Source organism: Talpa occidentalis, unplaced genomic scaffold (genome assembly GCF_014898055.3).
Source record: "Talpa occidentalis isolate TD23 unplaced genomic scaffold, MPIMG_talOcc4v2.1 talOcc4.7, whole genome shotgun sequence".
Lineage (NCBI taxonomy): Eukaryota > Metazoa > Chordata > Mammalia > Eulipotyphla > Talpidae > Talpa > Talpa occidentalis.
The window spans coordinates 51,683,855-51,690,187 of NW_023605083.1; positions in this window are offsets into that span (position 1 = coordinate 51,683,855).

The following is a 6,333-nucleotide window of genomic DNA, read 5'->3' on the forward strand; positions in this document are numbered from 1 at the left end:
TGTTGGGTGCAAAATGTTCTCCCAGTTGGTGGGGTTTCTCTTTGTTTTTGTTATTGTCTCTTTTGCTGTGCAGAAGCTCTTTAATTTGATGTAGTCCCAGCTGTTTATCTTTCTCTTCACTATCACTGCTTTGGGTGATGTGTCTGTAAAGATGTCTTTGATGTGCAAATCCCGTAGTGTTTCGCCTATATTTCCTTCTATGTATTTTATGGTTTCAGGTCTTATGTCTAGTTCTTTAATCCATTTTGAGTTGATTTTTGTGTATGGTGTGAGGTAGTGGTCAAGCTTCATTCTTTTGCATGTAGCGACCCAGTTTTCCCAGCACCATTTATTGAACAAACTTTCTTTGCTCCAATGCATAGTCTTTGCTCCTTTGTCAAAGATTAGTTGACCATAAATCTGTGGGTTTATTTCTGGATTTTCTATTCGATTCCATTGGTCTGTATGTCTGTTCTTGTTCCAATACCATGCAGTTTGATGATTATGGCTTTGTAGTAGAGTTTGAAGTCTGGGAGTGTGATGCCTCCATTTCCTCTTTTTTTTTCAGTAGAGCTTTGGCTATTCGGGGGTTTTTGGTGATTCCATATGAATTTCATCAATAATTGTTCTATTTCTTTGAAGAATGCCATTGAGATTTTGATTGGAATAGCATTGAATCTGTATATTGCTTTTGGTAGGATGCCATTTTAATAATGTTTATTCTTCCAATCCATGAGCAGGGGATGTCTTTCCATTTCTTTGTGTCTTCTTCTATTTCTTTTAACAGTGTTTTATAGTTTTCTTTGTATAGGTCCTTTACCTCTTTTGTTAGATTTATTCCCAAATATTTGATTTTTTTTGTTTCGATAATAAAAGGGGTGGTTTTTTTGATTTCTTCTTCTTCAGATTTATTGTTTGTGTATAGGAAGGCTACTGACTTTTGCGTGTTGATTTTGTATCCTGCCACTTTACTGAATTGATTGATGAGTTGAATTAGTTTTTCTGTGGAGATTTTGGGGTTCTCTATGTATATTATCATATCATCTGCAAATAGTGATAGTTTGACTTCTTCTTTTCCTATTTGGATTCCTTGGATGTCTTTCTCTTGTCTTATTGCTCTGGCTAGGACTTCCAGTATTATATTGAAAAGCAGTGGTGAGAGTGGACATCCTTGTCTTGTTCCAGATCTTAATGGAATTGCTTTCAGCTTTTCACCATTGAGAATGATACTGGCTGTTGGCTTGTCATAGATGGCCTTATGATGTTGAGGTATGTTCCTTGTATCCCAAGAATTTCAAGGGCTTTTATCATGAATGGGTGTTGCACTTTGTCGAAAGCTTTCTCAGCATCTATTGATATTATCATATGGTTTTTTTATATTTCAACAGGTTATTCTTAAGAGAGAAACTGGTTTACATATAACAATTAAACTCTCACCAAATAAGAGAAAAATTCAAAAATTCTCAATATTTTATATTATTAAAGTACATATAGGAAAACAAAATGATTTCTGAAGATGCATGTACAGTTTTGAATTATTGTCATTTATTTCTGGATCATCCACAAAAACAACTCCATTAGTACATGTATTGTCTTATCCATTTTGGTACTTATAATACTATGTTCATCCTCATTTGGACGTTTGAAATTTGTAAGTATTGTATTCATTGCTGTTAGTGCGATACCCAAAGTGGAATTTCAGGATAAGTGTGAGACAAATGTCCATGTTTCTAAATACCACACAAATGCTGGCAAAGTGACAGAAATTAAGAAAGACTCCTAATGCAGGACAAACAACCCTGCATTGAAACAACACTATGACTGCACAGAGGAAAGCCAAGTGGTGACCACAGGTTTTTACATTCTGTCATGCTCCCTTACTGGACCCCTGTGGTCTATTTTCTTGATGCTACAAATTCGCTTGGTCAAAATCATTCCTGGTATTAATTTCCATTTCATAGGTTTTATGATTCTTAGGAAACTAATGCTGAAAGAACACACTGCATCATACCAATAATTCTTAGTCTGGTTCCTGTAGTATCACTACCCAGATACACATAATCACCAATCTGTGTTTTTGAGACACAGTCCCTAGGTGATTCTGATGCACATGGTAGTTTGAGAATGGTTAAATTAAACCAAAGCTACTTTTAAGAAATGTATAGTTCCAAACAAAAGTTAAGTAAATCTAAACTCCATCATTAGGCCATTTTATCAGCTACACATTTATTTTCAGGATTATGACACTGATGGCATCTCAATCATTGTTTGAAAATCCTGAGAAGTCACAGAGGTAAAATTTAGGGCAATTTCATTTCATTAGTGGGTGACCACTAATAACCAGTGGAGGTTATTGAATTAGTGGGTGAAATTTAATTTTATCCCTAACTAAGGAAGTTACGATTTTCAATCATTTTTATTTTTCCAAAGCTCTTTATTAAGAGAGGAGAAATTCACTTCATAACTATAAAAACATTCCCTTTAACTTTGAGATTAATTATTTAATGAAAGGCATATTCAGATTTGAAATATATGCTGAAAGATGTATTTTATCAATATAAAATAATGTAACAGTACACAGTAAGGACTTTTTATAATGTTAATATAGTAGGTTGAAGTTTTGAGTTATTCTGCACACTGTAGTAACAATAGTTACTCTTCATAATGATGCATGATAATTATAGTCACTTTAACTTCTAATTTTATGAGAACCAAGAAAAATTCATATAAGGACATGCTGCCTCCATAATCTACTCTCTGGGAAAAAAACTAAATATGGAATTATTTATGTGTAAAATATATAATTTTATAATTATAAATTATTAAATATACTGCTAATGTATCCCAATCTTTTGTAATTAGATCACTACACATTTAGGACTAGCTCAATTTTACAATTTATTTAATCTTTATTTCCTAAATTTAATAGTATTAGGCTATCTCAGGTATGTAGTTCTTCTGACACCAAAAAGCAGCTACAATAGATGAAATGCTTCAAATAATACAACAAAAATTATTGATTTGGAAAATGCAAAAAACTTAAATACATTTCTTTTCATTTATTTTATCATTTCCTTTCAATTATTACAGGTTTAAAAAAACACAGAATATTCTAATCAGGAACACATGAAAAAGAAATGTGCCAAAATCTAAGTACTGAGTCCTGGTAAGAATCTGTTTATGAGGACTCTTTTTGGATTTGTTTTGTAAAACAGAAACTAAGTTGTTAAAGCACGTAACCAAGCTCATTAGATTCATTCTGTACTACTTGAAGACAAAGCCCATCCTGTAGCAGGAAAGCTTAAACTCAGGAAGATGTCACAACAAGAACATGCTTCAATTTACTGCAGTCATCTTAGGACTTGGATACGGCATCAGCATGTTCTACATGATTTCATTCAGTAAGTCTAATAACATAGCACTGTTCAGGAAATGCTAAATAAACATAATATACAAATACATATTTAACATTAGAATACATCCCTCAGTGCATTTGTAAAACTTCTTACACTCACTGCAGTGATACAAGATCGGTACTCCATGAGAAACACGTCTAGAAAAAGAGCTATTCAAATAGATCTTTAATGGTAGGCTGAGGTAAACCTACACCATAAAAAACTTAATACTGGTCAATCAAGCGCTATATTTTTTCCCAAAATGTTATCAATGTGTTCAAGATAATGGATTTTTATTATGTTCTCACAAAGATTCTCTAAACCAAATAATCTGAGCTGGTTAAAAAGGATAACGAAATAAATGCAATATTTAATATATAGCTTTTATTTGTTTAATTTGGTAAATATAGAATGTAATGGTTTCAAGGCAAACTCTGTATTATTTCAGCCACAACTCAAAATTGACATGATTCTGAGGAACAGTCTTATATTCAATATCTACCCACCCCTACACAGACACATCTATAGAAATCCATGTACATATATATTACTTTTTAACAACTCAGAATTTTCAACAAATCTAGAATTTAGGTTTTATAGTCTCACACACACTCAAGATTATCCATTTGATGTAGGGTATAACCCTAAGGAGATAAAAATTCATGCAATGATACTCAGGGTTTTTTTTTTTTTTTTAAGTATATCCAATATTTGATAATTCAATGCCATATAAAGTGCACTGAATATCTAAAATAAAACAAGTGCCAATTTTATCATGAATTAATAATATATTTATTGACTTGAAACCAACAGGCCCAAGTTACGTTTTGTTTTTCTGAGTCAGTTCTCTATAAACTCATTTCTTTCAATCTTCCTGTGTAATAAAAACCAAGATATTTCATTTCTTCTTTGTAGTTAACAAGAGATGGCAGAGGGCTCAAGGTAAATATGTTCTTGAAAATTCAGAATCAGAAAGTACTTCTTCTTGAGCAGAAGGTTCATAGTCTCCTGCATTTTCAGGCAATTCAATATCTAACTCATCATTACTTTCTGCACTGTAATCAACTTCTTCAAGGAATCGAGGTTCATCTTCATCCAGAACATAAGTGGTAGGGCTGTAGCCAAAGCATACAGAACATACAAAAACACAATTAGATTTAAGGTTCTAATAAAAGATTTTGCATCCTGAATTAAGTTGGATGCAAGCATAATATAACATAGCCTGTTTTAACTTTAAAAATGTTATCCAAATGAACAAGAGATGTTTAATAGTTGAAACCTCCTTGCTGTGTAAGAAGTAAAATAAAATGCTAATTTTTATTATAGAGTGTCAGTATACATCATACAATCACAAAAAACAATGAAACTTGCTTATTCAATAACTTCTTTGAAGGATTAATTTGCAGGCTATTAAGATTTATTTTTGATGGATATAAACTAGACTTGGTAGTGATCATGATGTAGTATATACAGATGTTGAATTGCATTATGGTATACCTGAAACTTACATAAAATTATTAATCAATGTACCCTCATTAAAAATGTATTTTTAAAAAAGATTCATTTTAAAGTCCTATTTTAATCAATATAAATCAAGTAACATAACTTCAACAGGCGTTAGAAGAAACTGACTGTTCACTTGGTTCCTCCAGTAATGCACTGAAATCACTTATTCTAAGTCTATAAAATGATTATTTGCCATAGGAACAGCTCCTATACCCATCCTCAGTTTCTATCAGTCAATAAAAATGAAAACAAGTGAACACTCCACACCCAGATTAACTGCTTTCCTTGGGACAGAGAATAAGCTATTTGCCTAAAAGCACTAAGTGCTTCTAATATTTGATTAGGTAGGCTGTTTGAGATGAAGAGAACCTTTCCACTGGGGTCTGCACAGACCCTTTCCTCTTCAGAAAACAATACAATATTCTGAGTTTTCCCCATTGGAAGATTTTACAACACACACAACCCACACACACACACCATGTCACAGAAACACTATGAAAACATTTCACTATATACATTTCTTTTACCAGAACTACCTTACTACATATAGATACATATTTGTTTATAACCTAACTGCTTCTAAAAGGGTTTTTCCCATAGCTAATGTAATTAAAAACTATAAAATCAGACAATGGTAGGAATCAACAATCTATTAAAATGACCCAACAAGGGAATGTCATTAGACACCTAAAATAAAAGAACTCCTGCTGCTAAACACTAATTCGTTGAAATATCTGGGAAGGTGGGAAAAGGCAAGTTAGTGAATTCCTGGTTCCTAATGTTCTGAGAAAGTAAAACTCATCTGGTAGAGTATCTTTTTTTCTAGAACTGTTTTAATTTTGCTCACTAAAAGAATAAAAAATATAGTGCAACCTACCTGGATCTTATATAGCAAAAATTCCGACTAAAAGTTCAGAGCTGTACTATGATAGACTAGTCTTGAGAGATCACGCTGAGCAGCTTGGAGGAATGTGTGAGACTTCACAACATTTCTAACACTCATAAGAAAACTTTCACAGCATTCCCCACCGTGGCAACAAAAATATTTATCATTGAATCTGTTGGGTCTTTTGTAAAAAGATTAAAAGAAAAGATTATTTGCTTTTATAAAAATGACTATTATTCTCTTTTTAAAAATAATAATTCAGACCTCCTTATTGATCTTGATGTTTCAAATTCTCAGGGTTGGTTCCCAGTGATTCATAAGATAGATAGAAGACTAGCAGAAGCAATGGCAGACTAAAGAAAAAATAACGGGAGAAAAAAGGAAAAGACAAGTCTTTCTCTTGCTATGTATTTCCTCCTAGAGACTGTCATAAGAAGAAGAATAAATCATAAATGCAAAGGAGGACAGAGCTAGCTCAAAGTCATGCACTGGTCCAGGGCCTGGAAACCAATCTGGACTGGGGAGATTGGCTCTATAGTGAGGAAGCAGTGGCCAGTGTTGGGTAGA